General features: G+C 47.2%; 1 protein-coding gene and 2 non-coding genes across 3 annotated transcripts in view; 2 read left to right on the forward strand and 1 right to left on the reverse strand.

The window, feature by feature from the left end:
• LOC147580609 (histone H2B type 1-C/E/F/G/I) overlaps nt 1–15,262 on the forward strand; it is a 505,297-nt gene that overhangs the window by 129,409 nt on the left and 360,626 nt on the right. The gene's annotated exons all lie outside the window — the stretch shown is intronic.
• TRNAK-UUU (transfer RNA lysine (anticodon UUU)) lies at nt 10,566–10,638 on the reverse strand. Its single transcript has one exon. It is a non-coding gene; the product is annotated as a tRNA-Lys (tRNA).
• On the forward strand, nt 12,039–12,144 carry TRNAL-CAA (transfer RNA leucine (anticodon CAA)). The gene is made up of 2 exons: nt 12,039–12,076; nt 12,099–12,144. It is a non-coding gene; the product is annotated as a tRNA-Leu (tRNA).

Genomic DNA, 15,262 nt, shown 5'->3' on the forward strand with positions numbered 1-15,262 from the left:
GTGCTCTCTAGCCCTCTTTGCCCTGTGAGCATACAAGAAAACAACCCGGAGGAGGGCTCTCACCAGACCCCAGCCACACTGGCACCGCCAGTCTTGGACCTCCAACCTCTGGAACTGTGAAAAATGGATTTTTGTTGTTTATGAGCCCCTCAGTTCATGGTACTCTGTGAAACTCCTTGTCAATAAGAATGGAAACAAATACAATCAACGGTCAGTTGAAAAAACCAGAATGATATCAACAAAATTAACAGACGAAAACACAAGGAAGAAAATGAGAAAAATAAAGTGCAGAAATCAGTGTGGTAGAAAATAGAATAAAATCAAAATCCTGAATTTCTGGAAAAAAAATAACTTAAGGCAAACTAATGGCTAATTTAATCATGAGAAAAAGGAGAAAACAGACCTAAGAAACACTGAAGGGAAATCAACATCGAAAACAAAGAGATGTTGTCAACATTATAAAAATATTTTGCAAACCCCTTTGAGATATATTTGAAAACCTAGACGAAACGGATGAGTCCTACAGAAATGCGGTTTACCAAAATCAAGACTACATCAGCAGAAAACTTAGACTATGTGCCATAAAACAGAGAACGTTATCAAGGTACTACTCCACAAAAAACCACTAGGCCCAAATGGTCTTGAGAAGAATTCTGTCAAATCTACAAACATCAGATAGTCTGAGTGCTACATAAATTATTCCAGAACATAGAACATGAAGGAATACCTTCTAATTCTTTTTATGAAGCAATTATCGCATTAATGTCTGAACCTAACAGTAAAAAAATGTACATGTGATGATCATACATGAATATCAATCTGAAAATACTGACATTAGCAAACAGAGTCCAACACCATTCTGACCGAGTGAGATTTAGTCCAGGAATTCAAGATTGTCTCATTTTTACGAAGTCCATTAAAGGATAAGGATATGTCACATTAATAGATGTAAAGGGAAAAGCCATATGATATCTTCTGATACTGATGAAGGAGCATACGGCAAGGTGACACCCTCCAACCTCCCCCCCACGCCCCCACCTCTGCCCAGACGGGTGGGCTCTTTGTGACATTCCTCAGGCTCCCCTGGTTGCCCAAGAACCAAAGAAAGGGGAAAACAAATGGTTGACTGATAGAGATCACAGTCGTGCAAGACTTGAGTCTCCATCAGTTTGTGTTTTCATGATTTACAAGAAAAAAAGGCAATCTCCAGACACCTCTAGACTTAGTTTCCTGGAGCCCCAACATGCCCCTCCCCTCCACAGTGGTGTGGGGAACAAGGACAGAAGGAAATGGCAGAACTAAATTTCCTTAGAACCTGCAGCTCATTGACAAATACTTGAGGCAGGCAGAGTATAACATTCCTCCGGGAACCCCTACGGTCTTAATGTTCATACTTCGCTAGAGGGAAAACCACCTTAGCTTGACAATAGCCAGGCCTCTGGTATCTTCTGAGTCCTCTTTAGCATATGAAAGTCATTTTGGAAACTTCCCTTTTACCTTGGAGTCCCCCAACTCCCAAGTGTGCAATCAGTCCCTCCTCACAACCCCAGAGCCGCTCTTCCTGCCCACGGGTCCTGTCCCCATGCCTTAATAAAACCACCTTTTTGCGCAAAGACGTCTCAAGGAGTCTTTCGAAGCCATCGGCTCTGGACCCCCCACCAGTCCAAAACCACATCGATACGGATACTGAAAAATTATTAGGTAAAATTCAACACCCGTTCCTGACTTAAAAGTTCAAGAAAATAGAAAGTAATGAATACTTTCTCTGAACACACACACACACACACACACCCATCTTGAAACCAGCAGTTTAAGCAGCTTATTTAACAGGAGACCACTACGGGCATTGCCACTAAGAATACAGCTGGTCACTACCCCCACTGCTACTCAATATTGTCCGCTGGCAGTGTTGGGAATGCAGTTAGATGAGAAATATCAGAGACACAAAATTTGGAAGAGGAGTGAAATGATCCCTCTTTGCGGAGGACCCGAGTACGCTTAGAGGACCCCAACCTTCGACGATAAACATCAACCTACAAAAAAACTGTGGCACTCACAAATGAATGGACAAATAGATCAGTGCGGTCAAATACAAAGTCCAGAAATAAACCAAATCACATGAGGACATTTAGTCTATGATAAAGAGGGCATGTCAAACCAGAGGCGGAAAGATAGACTTGTTGATGCATGGTTCAGGAACGACATTTCTGGAATTGAAGAGGGTCGGGGCCTTGCTCTCTGGACAAGGCTTTAGCTTCAGGGAATGTTGGGGCTGGTTTGATCTTCTATGCAGACCGCTCGAACTGTCTCCACCATCAGCAATAAGGCTGTGTCACTTCTCACCAGTTGTGTGTTCGCCGGAGCTACATTTTTCACTTTTCCTTCGCACTCACAACTTGGCCGACTGTCTGGCACAAGAGGCCTAGCTTTCGGCCTGCCGTGGCTCTCAACATGCCTTTCTCGCTGAGCTTAATCACATCCAGCTTTCGATTTAAAGTGAGGTGCCCCGCTCCTCCTCCCCTTGAACACTTAGAGGCCGTTGTAGGGCTATTTCAATATTTCTTGGGGAAAAGAAAGGCCCGAGAAGAGGGAAGGGGAGAGATGGGGAAAGGCCGGTCAATGGAGCTGCCAGAATATACACAATTATCGATTAATTTCGCTCTCGTCTTTGGGCACGGTTCGTGGCCCCCCAAAATAGTTACAATGGGAGCCTCAACGCTCATGGATCACAGATCACCACAACAAATATAATAATAGTGAAAAAGGTTGAAATATTGTGAGAATTACCAAAGTGTGACACAAGGACACGAAGTGAGCAAATGCCTTTGGGGAAATGGTGCCAGCAAATTTGCAGGACGCAGGGTTGCCACAAACCTACAGTTTATAAAAACAACAGTCATAAAAGCCATAAAGCAAAGCTCAAGAGAACAAAGTATGCCTATGTAACGTGTGAGTATGTTCCTAGGAGACAAAGTGTTGATTTGCCAGGTTACATAAATGTGTAACCATTGGAGGTAATGAGCACTGTTTTCCCAAAGTTGTAAAGACGCACGCCCGTCTTAGTCCCTTGTGGCTACTGTGACAATTTCCACAGACTGGGGGCTTCTAAACAACAGCAATTTACTCCTCAGTTTTAGAGCCTGGGAAGTCCAAGATCAAGGTGCTAGCAGCTTCAATTGTCTGATGAGAGAGAGCTTCCTCGAAGGAGCTCTTTGGGGTCTCCTGAAAAGGGCATTAATCCAATCCAGTAGGGACTAACTCAGGAATTAGTCACCTCTCAAAGGATCCACTTCTAAATACCATCACATTGGAGGGCAAGATTTCAACCTATGAATTTGGGGATAACCAAACATTCAACCCATAACGTCTGCCCCGTCATAATTCAACCTGAGTCCGAAGGCCTGAGAATCAGGGAGCCGGAAGAAGATCCATGTTCCAGCTTTGAGCAATTAGGCAGAGGGCCGAAGTCTTTCCCTGCCCTTTTGTCCTATTTAGGCTCTCAGCGGCTTGGATGGTGCTCACCCATATTGGGGAAGGCAAATGGCTTTACCGAACCCCCTAATTCAAGTGCTAATTTCATCCAGAAACACCCTCACACACACACCTAGAAACAATGTTTAGCCAGATATCTGATCTGGGCAAGTTCACACATGAGGGTCACCACCACAGGCTCTTTGGGCAAAGTATAAAGGGTACTGTGTCTTCAAATCTTCTCCAACGGTTGTCACTTCTGTACATTTAATTTTTATCCTATCAAGTGGAAATAAGTTTGTTGAAGTAATGGCTTGCATTTTGGTATCACAGTGAGGTTGAATATCTCTACACATGTTTGGGTTTATACACTTGAATTTTCTCCCCAATTCCGGTTTACTTATGTATTTATTTGACTGCCTGTTTTTCTATTGAGTTGACGTGCTTGACTTACTAACGTAAGGGAGGTCTTGGTGCATTTTTTTCTTTTTCTCTTTAGTTTCTTGCAATTCCATTATTTGAATTGCAGTTAACCTTTCTCCGCACAACTTGTGTTTTCATTTTAAGCTATAAATTCGGTTACAAGAAGCTATTAATTTCATATGCACAAACCGGTCAAAGTTGTCTTGACCCTGTAGCATTTCTGTGTCGTATTTAACCAGTGTTTCCAATCTTTGCTGCTCGAATATACATTCTCATGATGGGGGTGGATCACTCACTCACTTGTGGGTGGATCCCCATCCCCTGAATTACTCTCTACATCAGCAGGGCTCAACTCCCCAGACTGTGTTTCCCAGGCCAACCTCCCACCTGTCTGCAGCTTAGTTGTGCTGGTGGGAGATTGGAGGCCAAAAAAAGATGGCGGAACCAGGTCATGTCTACCCCTCTTTCTACCGCGGGCTCCGTAACCTGGAGTAGCTGCACGTTCTCTTTGCCTTCAGTTCACAGAGAACAGAGCTGGTGTGATGAGATCTTGGGTCTGGAGAATTCCAATTCCCCTGTCTTTCCAAAAGTAGGATGGTGCTTTGCCTTTCTTTTTTTGGAAGGGCTTGAGGGCACCCTCATGCGTACAGAGCATTAGCTTTTTGAATGTAAGTTAAATTTTAGTCAAATGCTGAGACTGGATGGTGAGGAGCAGAAGGGGAGGCCTCGCATGTCTGTGCTCAGATTTATCCATGACCTGGGCTCGTTCGTGCTTTCTAACACGAAGATGCTGGACCACGTAAGCTGCTGTCCTCAACTTACCTCGTCAGGTGACTTCTGGTTGGGTTGAAATCAGTGTTGGGCACTGGATGGAGATTAGAGGAGAGAAGCCAGAGTGAAAGTATTACTCGCCACTGCTTGGTCTCAGCTGTATCTCCTCAGGGCATCAAATGCCTTCGAGGGCAAATCTGCGGGGGTTTCAAGTTCTCCCAGAGAGCCAGGCCTTTTAGGCTGTGTGGCTTCCTACATTGATAGTCTCTGTCCCATTGACCACATCAGCTCTTCCATCATTAACGGAATTTTACTATATTACTATATTTGCTATACAATTTACTATATTACATTTCTATACAAATTATTAAATTCTATTAAATTTACTATATTAAATTTCTCCACATTATTCCCCAGGCTAGCACATACAGGTTCCTGGCTGATTCACATACTCTCTACTGAGAGCTTTAAATTTTGGTGGTGGCATTTATATCCTTGATCTTTCTAGTGTTCTTTATCCAATGTCATATTTCCCTCCATGAGAAAACTATATTTTTTTCCTCGCTCCATTTACTAAGTAGCCTGAACTGTCCTCTGCCCTGAATGCCACCCCTCTCAATACACCAAATACTGATCTCCTGAGCTCTCTGTCCTGTTTAACCAATTTGAGGTTCTATACCAGTGTCTGTGATGTGACAATATATTCATTCCTGGAGTGTCTGATAAGTTCTGCAAGCTTTACAGGCGATCCTCTCCGTATTTGTAGTAGAAGTGGCCTTGCTATTATGGGCCCGATACACTTACATACAATTTTACAAAAAGCTCTTGGAAATCTTTTCAAGCTCTTGAAAAAATTGTTGGGATTAATATTAGAATAATGTGGAATTCATAGATCGCTTTAAGGAGAAATGCTATCCTTGAGATACTAAGTCCCCCTATCCACAAAATTATATACTTCTCCATTTGTTTAGGTCTTTAATGTCTCTTTGGAAACGAGGCTATGTTGACATTTTGCCGTTTCTAATATTTTTGGAAAGTTTGTATGTTTGTGTTATCACCATCATTATGTCATTTAACAGCTTTGTCCTCCTCTTTTTACAATTTCCTTCCATTTTTACTGGAGCAACAGTATCAGACGACTGTATACTCTCCCTTCCCTTTCCCCACAACCAAACTTCATCAGTGCCTTTCCAGCTCTTAGTGTATACTCTGGCACAGTCAATGGAGTTTATGCATAAACGCTTTATCTTTCATTCTTAATTGCAGCGGGTTAAATAGCACCCCCTGGAAATCTGTGTCTGTCAAGAACCTCAGAGCGCGACCTTACTTAGAAACAGGTCTTTGCAGATGTCATTAGTTACATTAAGATCGGGTCCTACTGCGCTGGGCTGGGCCCTACATCCAGTGGCTGGTGTCCCTATAAGAGAGGACCCACAGAGACACAGAGAGAGGCAAGTTCCAAGATTGGAACTTGGCAGCCGGAGGCCAAGGAGCAGGCAGGATGGCGCGGAGTCACAGGAGGCTGGGAAGAAGCCGGGAAAGAGTCTTCTCCAGAGCCCTCCTGGCGCTGGCATCTTGATCTCCCTCTGCTGGTCTCCAAAACTGAGAGGAACGCGTTTCTGTTGCCTTAAGCCAAACCTGTTTGTAGAGGTTTGTTCCGAGGTCGTAGGACTCCTATTGCTTTTCTCTCCGGTCAGGACACACGTTCATTTCAGTCATGCTCATCCGGGAAGTGTGTCTTCGATTCTTTGCTCCCTGGAATTGCTACAAAGACCACCTGGGAAGCCCGCTCTGGCTCTGGGCTGGAATTTCACCGAGGAATATTCCTAACGGTGGGATTTCCATCGCTAAAAGGCAAATAACCCACTCGATGCCAGCGCTGCAGAACCTGAGATTAGATTTTGAGAGTAAGCTCTTCTCCCTACTCCGTGTACAAATTCACGCACAACACAGACGATTCTCACCGTGGCGAACCGAAGCAGAGGACGTGCGTCTAGCTCGGGGGTCCTGCTGTTAAGGAACATTTCTGTGCCAGAGTGATAACACTGTGCACGGCAACGTCTGATCTCCTGCGGGCTGTCGTGTTTGCATTTTCCAGGTCACACTGGGAAATCTGTTCTCTTGGATTTTATAACAAATCTTTCCTGTGAAGATGGGCGCGTCTCAGGAATCCCGTGCACAGGAAAGGTCAGGACCCAGCGTGTGAATTCCTCTATAGGAGAACTTTCCGGGGACTAACGCGTCCTCCTCGTTAGTATAGTGGTGAGTATCCCCGCCTGTCACGCGGGAGACCGGGGTTCGATTCCCCGACGGGGAGACAGTAGGTGCAACTTTTGGCCTCGCCCTTTTGAGAGAAGCAAACTTCCGGGGTGGGCTGGGCTCCCGGGGGGCTTCCTGCTTGGATTCCACTCGTTTTAAGGTAATTTCCGTGTGGGGGCTGATCGTTGCACCGGGCAGCTTTCCCTGGATGCGAAGTGCGCCCCGGAAATGCTCCCGGATGTTGAGCTGAGAACTTTGAGCTGCAGACGTCGCAGGCGCCAGTGAGGTGTGTGTCCAGGCACGCGGGGCGGGGGGCGCGTCGGGGGCGGGGGGCGCGGCGGGGGGCGCGGCGGGGGGCGCGTCGGGGGCGGGGGGCGCGTCGGGGGCAGGGGGTGGGGGTGTTTGGGCGGAAAGGGACGGGCACCTGCCGGGACAGGTGAGGCGACGGAGGGGCCTCCCCGGAGCATCCAGGGCGTAGGGCCCGCGCTCGGGGACGAGGAGCAGGTGGAGTCGAAGGGGCAGGTGAAGGCGCCTGCGAACCGGTGGCGCACGGGCTCAAGCCCAGGTTTGCCGGCGGCGGGACTCGAACTCCCGGCTCCCTGCAGCAGCCGGAACCTGGGCCGCGGCAGGCAAGGATTGGGGTGCCTGGGGCCAGCCCCTTACCTGCCCCGGAATTATGTGTCCGTTGGTCTCAGCGCTGGGCGATAAACACCTGATCAAAATCGCTTTCAGACCGGATAGATTAGAAAAAAGAAAAAGGGAAAGTCCACACGAAGTAGCAATTCCCAGCTGCTCCGAACTGAAACGGGAAGGGACAACCTTCGATGGAGCTGGCGAGAAAATGAAACAACCCAGACTATTGTTAAGACAGAGGAGCGCTTGAATCACCTAGAGATGTGCCTGAATTTAGGCCGCATCCCTCCACAGCGGGTGCTGTCTTAGGGTACTTGCCCCTCACGCCCCTCCCTGCACCTGTACATTTAGGATAACAAATTCTACCCCATGACTCTTGAGGAGATTAGTAAATGAGTAATTAATGGGAAACGGGTTAGCAATCTATAAGACAGTAATACTTGAGATTATCTTCCCTATGGGGCAAAATGTATTTGAATTTTTGCTATGGACAGACATCAGGTGCATTATGATCAACTATCTACAAGCCAGCCTCTACCATACAAAACTCTGGAATAGCTTAATAAATAGAAATTCAGTTAAAGGTGCACACTCAGAACCAAACAATTTCCAAAAGTCCGGCAGACAATGTCCAACACTTCACTGAAAGGACACCCAGTAACTTTCTGTTGCCTATTTCCAAGACTTTGACGGTTTTTCCCGACACATGTGACTCTTCACACTCTTAGGGGCTTTGGGACTACCCGCCTATTTTGTCAAATGCAGATTCTCCTGCAGTAGACATAGCGTACGTCCGGGGGTTCTGGATTTTCTAACAAGGTCTCTGGCGATGGAGACCTTGGTCTTACACGAACCGCCCTTGGCAAAGCTCTCAATGTACATAGAAGTTTGCTGTACATTAGAATCACCTGGAAGCTTCTAAAATCCCTGATGGGGGGGTGGGACCCAGTACCGATGAAATTAGAATGTCTGGAGGTGGGAACCAGCCCTCAGTAGGTGTTGGAAATTCCCGGGTGATCTCAACAGGCCTCGAAGTTAGGGAACCACTGCTCATTTCTCTGTCATTAGTTATTCTGGTTATGTTACTAACATAGTCACATGTTTATTGTATTTCATATAAAATGTAAACTATTTGTATGGCATTAAAAAAAAAGCCCACTAGTGATGTAGCATAGATTCTGTTGTTACCACCCTTCGTGTAACAACAGCAACCTGGTGTTTCTCCTCCAAATCACGTAGTCACTACAGTGCGCAGTGGGGACGGCGTGTTTTAGTTCCACCCCACTTTGCCTTTAGAGACTGGAGGTGACACGTGGGGGGAGACAGAGAAGGAAGCAGAGAAGAGACCAGAGAGAAAAGGAGGGGAGGCAGCGGCGAGGTGGAGAAAAGGAAGGAGGGGCGAGCGAGCAGGAAACACCTGCCAAAAGTGGGGACCAGGGAAACCGTCTTTTCCAGCTGGAGAAGCCTCCGAGGTGGGCTCACCGCCCTTCTTCCGGCTCCGAAGGACCTGGGAAATCCCAGTTACAAAGTGCAGGAAAAACTCGACAGGGGGCAGCAGACTCCCTGGCAGGTGCCCTGTCTTGTCAGCTCGACTCCAGCTCCTCCCGATCTCCTCCTGGGCTTCCTCCTTGGTCACCGCAGCCAGGGGACACAGCTGTCCCCGAGTTCCTGAGGGAACCTGGTGTCCTGCTCTGCCTGGCCTGTAGGAATACGTGATCTCCCAGGGCCCCTCTGCTCTACCCTACTGCCCGCTTCCGGCAGTCAGTGGCGGACTCCAGCGAAAACACCCCCAAATGGAGCCTGCTCTTCGAACTCGACTTTTCTGGTTCATTTCCCGTGTATGTGCACATAAATCAGCTTTCAGCAAATGCACAGTGTGGAGGTTAAATGATCTGCTCAGTGATGACGGGCTGTGGCACCCGTCCAAGACTCTAGGAAATTGGTCCACACTCTGGGGAGAGCCCGAGTGTCCCGGAAGCTGTGGGTTCCTTCCGCTCATCTGGGAGATCTCAGCCTTTCTCCGACTGAATTAAGATTCAAGAGCAGGCCAGGAACTCAACCTGGAGAACAGCAGACTTTGGATCTTTTAATGAGGAGTTGTTTGACATCTTTACGTCAGGCACACCTAGATGGGGAGGCTCCCTGTCGCCCTGTCAGGCGTCCAGCCGAAGGAAGGGAAGCCGGCACCACTCTCCAGACATGCGTTCTCCTGCGGGGGTATCACGCGGTGGAAACGAGGAACACAGTGATGAAGCAAACGCACTCTTGCTTTGCACACACAGTATCCACCAGGCGAAAACCTTGACTTTTTAATCAAAACGCCATCTAAGGACTTACCAAAGCCTATGGCACCCTACACAGAACAAATGGAAAGAGCCTCCTTCCAGAGCTTCTACAGATGATTTAAACCCCAGGAGAAGGGGAGTAGCTTTCCCTTTTTAAAGATTTTGAAAGTAACCTCCATACCGACATGGGGCTCGAGCGCACAACCGGGAGACCGAGAGTCGCACTCCCTACCAACCCAGCCGGCCAGGCACCCTGGGAGGGGCGGCTTCTCAACGAAAGCACAAAGTGGATGGCGAACACGATTTCAGGATGTGTCTGGATTTCAGTTCTTCACCTCCGTGTTGCAGAGCGGGGCAGTAGCCGTGCACTGGCGTCTGCTGAACAAGCTGGGGGACGCCCAGGGATCAAAGCGACCACAATGGTACCCGGGCAGGATCTAATCAAACTGCACCCCGCCTTCTAGACAGTCACCCCCACGTTGCGCAAGGGAATTTTAAAAGGGCACATCTCACAGCAATTCACTCAAAAGTTTTTTGTTGTCTTTCTTCCTATCGCCCACAATTCTACATTCCCTTGCAAAATCTAGGAGTGGCTTAGTTCGCTCTTGGAATAATTAAATGAGGCTAGATTGGGCCTTCACGTGGGCAAAGACAACGAGTTCATGTGGACCACGTGCAGGTTCCTCTTCCACATGTGGCTGGGGGGAAAAAAAGTTCAACCGCCGCCTGAACAGGGACTTGAACCCTGGACCCTCAGATTAAAAGTCTGATGCTCTACCGACTGAGCTACCCAGGCCCTGGAAGGGTGGGGCTAACTTGTCTTATAAATAACTAAATTCCGTGCAGCATTCGAACTACCAGGAAGAGAAGTGATCTAAGGTTCCAGGAACTACCAGGGCCCCCCCAAAGTGTGGCTCAGCGACCCGGGTCATCTCATCCTTAAGCAGACCGCGTAACCGCCACCCTGGACATTCTTTAAAGAGCCGGTTAACGCGCACAGCTACAGGGAGAGTGAAGGTTCTTCCTGGACCCAATTATTGCCGAAGGGGACTCGCGGTTTGGGGCAGAAGGACCCTCGGACACACTATTTCCTCCTCAGATGCTTGCAGAGCGGACGCGCGGGCTCCCTGCCCTGCCGGTGGGGGAAACCGGGACGAGGCTTTTGTAGGAACTGGAACGACTGAAGGGCATCCTCAAGAGAACGCAGGGAAGGAAGATGGAGAGGAGGAGGGTTTGACCTGACACAACCGAGGGGGATTAAGCCTGGCTGTCCCCTGCGGGACTGTCCCCGTAGTTTCGGAAATGGAGGATCTGTGTTCTTTAGGGCCGGGGGGGGGGGGGGGGGTGCAGGGCCGCCTCCAGCTTTGTCCCTCACGTTGCATCGCGAGCCCCAACTCATCCCAAGACAGGAGTGAGCGGCGGGTGAGGAAACAGTGCTCGTGGTTCGTGATTTAGCTGCTCGCGAGCACCTGCAGAGAGACCGGGGGGGGGGGGGGGGGGGACAAATTCCCACCCACCCAGCGCCAGCCCCGGACTACTCACCTACTTCGAGTCAATACTTCCGTTATCTTTAATTTAAGGCATAATGTTTGGGCTTTTCAATTCATGAAGACAAATGCCACTTTGACCAAATAGGAAAACCATGCGTCAAGTTCATGCAGTACCCACGATGCCAACTCCTACGAAGCCGTGTGTTCGTGCTATTTTGGCACAGAAATGACACCGAATTTCAGGCATTAAAACTAACGCGACAAACCTATGCCTGGGGAATAACATTTAATCATTTCGACTTGACCGAAAAAACAATCCAGCCGCCGCTTACTCTTAGGAGGACACTTCCAGGGGGGCCGGGGCAGGGGGCGCTAAGCCCTGCTCGCCGGGTCTCGCGGCACCTGTTACCTTCTGAACTTAACCGTGGGGGGAGGGGCGTGAGCCCCGCGGGAAGCCCGGGGGGTGGGGGAGGGCTCTGCGGCCCGCGCTTTCCTCACCCCACCCGGCGGGGCGGAGGCGTCCCCCGGGTCCCCCCGGGTGTCCCCGGGTCCCGGCTCCGGCTCCGCGCGCCTCAGCCCCCGGCTTCCGGCAAACTCGCCTTTCGCCTCCGGCATCGCGCAGGCGCAGTGGGCTGGCGCTCGCCGCGCGGAGTCCGAGTCCCTCTGGTGCGTTTACAAGCCGGTTAGCGGCCCGCCCTTTGCGGGTGTCAGGATGGCCGAGTGGTCTAAGGCGCCAGACTCAAGCTTCGCTTCCCGCGATCGGGGCTTCTGGTCTCCGCATGGAGGCGTGGGTTCGAATCCCACTTCTGACACGCTCCCGTTTTAGTTTCCAAGTCTGCAACTTTACGTAACCGCCGTTTTAGGCAGCAAGAGCGGATCTTCCCCTTTCTCCCTATTGCTGCCCGCACTTCACCGTTTTTAAGTCGGTGGGCTTGCATGTCTTTCTCCTCTGCCGGTGCTTCCTTCGTCCCTCCTTTCTGTTTCTTTCTTTCTCCTTCTGTGTGGAATCTCAGTAATACATCAGTATTAAAATGTAGGTCTTACAACATGGATGAGGTGAGGGTTCCTGCCTCCAGTATTTGAACTGCTCTGTGAGGGGCAGGGGCACCCTCCACCCCTCCACCCTTCTCCTGCGTGTCCCTCCTCCCCACTGCCCTCGCCTCAGCCTCTTTTTCTTCTCCGACCTTCCTCTTTCCTCCCCTGCACACCTTCTCCCCATCACTTCTCCATGATGGTCAGGGCGTGGGCTGTGGCGTGAAGCGTCTGGATGTGATGTATTCTGTGGCATCAGATCAGCGAGACATGAGAGGCAAAAGGGTTAGAACAGTGATTCTCAACCAGGGGTGATTGGCACCCGGTGCCACCCTCCGTGGACCCCCGGTAATGTCCGCAGATACATCTGATGCTGTATGTGTGTATATTTAAATACATACATATAGAGATATAGTAAGGTTCATTTAAAAGGCAGTACACAGGGGCGCCTGGGTGGCTCAGTTGGTCAGGCGGCTGACTTGAGCTCAGGTCATGAACTCACACAGTTTTTGAGTTCGAGCCCCACGTCGGGCTCTGTGCTGACAGCTCCGAGCCTGGAGCCTGCTTTAATCCTGTGTCTCCCTCTCTCTCTGCTCCTCCCCTGCTCACACTCTGTGTCCCTCTGTCTCTCGGTAGTAAATAAGCATTTAAATTTTTTTTTTAAATAAAAAACAGTATACAAATGATCAAAAATATGAGATAGTCATTTTTAATTGATTTATTTGTAGGAAAAGAATATACAATTGTGGGATGAAAATACGTGCAAAAGAGCAAAATTTGATTTTTTTCCTGCAAAATTATCAAGTTATTTGTGCCAAGTTAACCGAAGTTCTTTCTGAATCGCCAAAATATTCTGTTGCCTCTTTGTACTCCTGGTATATTTTTAAGTAATTTGAAGACAATCTACATATTTTTAAGTTCCCAATAGTCACTGTTATTATTGCTGTGGATTTACATGTTATCTGTTAAAAAAAAAAAAAACAACTATGCCTCATTTTTACACAATTCTGACTTGTATTCATGTTTTGTCTCCCATGACAATTCCTCTTGACTTGATTTTCACAAATGTAGGGCCTAACTTCAGAATAGTAAAAACCAGGAAGATGTCTTTTGTGCCTAACTCCTTCAGGTTTTCTAGAATGGCCTCCAACTGACAGAAAGATTTGCTCTTCCACTTTAAAAAGGAAGAATGATAGAAATAATTAGGTTTGCTTTGTCATTTTTCAGACTTGGACTCAGAAGTATTGTGAGAATTCTCTTATTTACCGAACTTAGGATTTAAAAAAAAAAAGACTAACACTGAAAAGAGAACAGTCTTCCTGGGTTAATTGTGTATGAGGGTGTATTTTTATTTCATAAAAATAAAGTAAAATACATAAATATAAATACATATCAATGATCTTTTATTTCTCAGCTTATAGAAAACGTAGTCATGTTCAAACATAAAGATAGGTATAAAAATTGTGTATAAAGTGATTATCAGTCAGTCGGGGACAATTATAGTACATACACTTCACGATTAAAACAGAGGTCCTCAGTGTTTATGATAAGTTGCTACTCACAGGGGAATATTTAACTCCATGTCAGAAATTAGTTGTTATACGATAAGGAAGGATCCCACTTACCTACCATCCGTTCTGCTCGTGCTGATTAACCCATACGTTAGCTGGAGCTGGAGTCTCACTGCTATTCCAAAGAAAAATCGACTACACTCTTAAATGAGGACTCATACAAAAATGTTAAAGGTAAAGCCGAGGATGTTTCTGATGCTTATCTGACCTACCTAGTCTGTAATCCCCTCAAAACGATAAAGACACTGGGGTCAAGCCTCAAGACCCCTTTACACATTCAAAAATTAATTTTATTCCATTGTACCAAAAAAGATATAAAAATGTTTATAAAAACAATGTATATAAAAGTGTGTGTGTGTGTGTGTTATATGAAATGTGTATAAAAATGTATATAAAAGCAATTTTCATATGGGGAGCCTGGCTGGCTCAGTCAGAAGAGCATGTAAGTCTTGATCTTGGGGTCATGAGTTCAAGCCCCATGTTGGGTGTAGAGATTACTTTAAAAAATAAAATCTAAAAAAAAAAACAAAACAAAAAACAATTTTCATGTGGATCAAAGCTTTCTCTTGTCAAAAAGTCACAATTTTAGCAGAAGCACAAAATGCTGTTTGACTTCTATTTCCCACCTGGTAAAATCTGTATTACTTATTTAGTGATGTACACTCAATTGCCCAGAATTGTTACTAAAGAGCTCTGTAGGATATTAATGCTTACTCAGATTCTCCATTGCCCGTATCATCCTTTTTTCCCCAGGTAAGACAGAGAGAATAAATGAAACTGCCAAACATACGGGTGCCAAACTTTCAGAAATTCTTACACTTCCTTAGCTTGAAGTATTATTTTTGGCCTTCCTAACAGTGAGAAAAACTCCCCCTGGGAGCCCTTTGACTTTCTGTCTATGAATCAATGACTGAATATCAGGAGCCTGAGAACGCTTTCTCCAGTCCTGGTCTCTGCCTTACTACATCCGCACGTTGCGAGAGACACACGTAGAACCCAGTCTCACATTCAACAGGTACCAGCGATATTTCTACAACATCCTCTGTGAGTTTAAAATCCCACTCTGAAATCAAGAAATGGTCAGACTGGAAAAAAGAGAAGATCCAATCATTTGCTGTTTATGAAATAGGCATTTTACAAGAAAGACACCGAGAAGCTTGGAGAGCATGTCAATGACCTGTGAGGAAATGTATCCATTGATTTGTTTCACCAAGTCCCATCTACAGCAAATGTTCTCATTGTTTTTTGAACCCCCGATCTTGTAAGTTTACTGATAATGTATTTATTTATGTAGTAAGATAGGATCTACCTTGAATATTTCCTTCCC

Source organism: Puma concolor, chromosome B2 (assembly GCF_028749965.1).
Source record: "Puma concolor isolate L17-30 chromosome B2, mPumCon1.1.hap2, whole genome shotgun sequence".
NCBI lineage: Eukaryota > Metazoa > Chordata > Mammalia > Carnivora > Felidae > Puma > Puma concolor.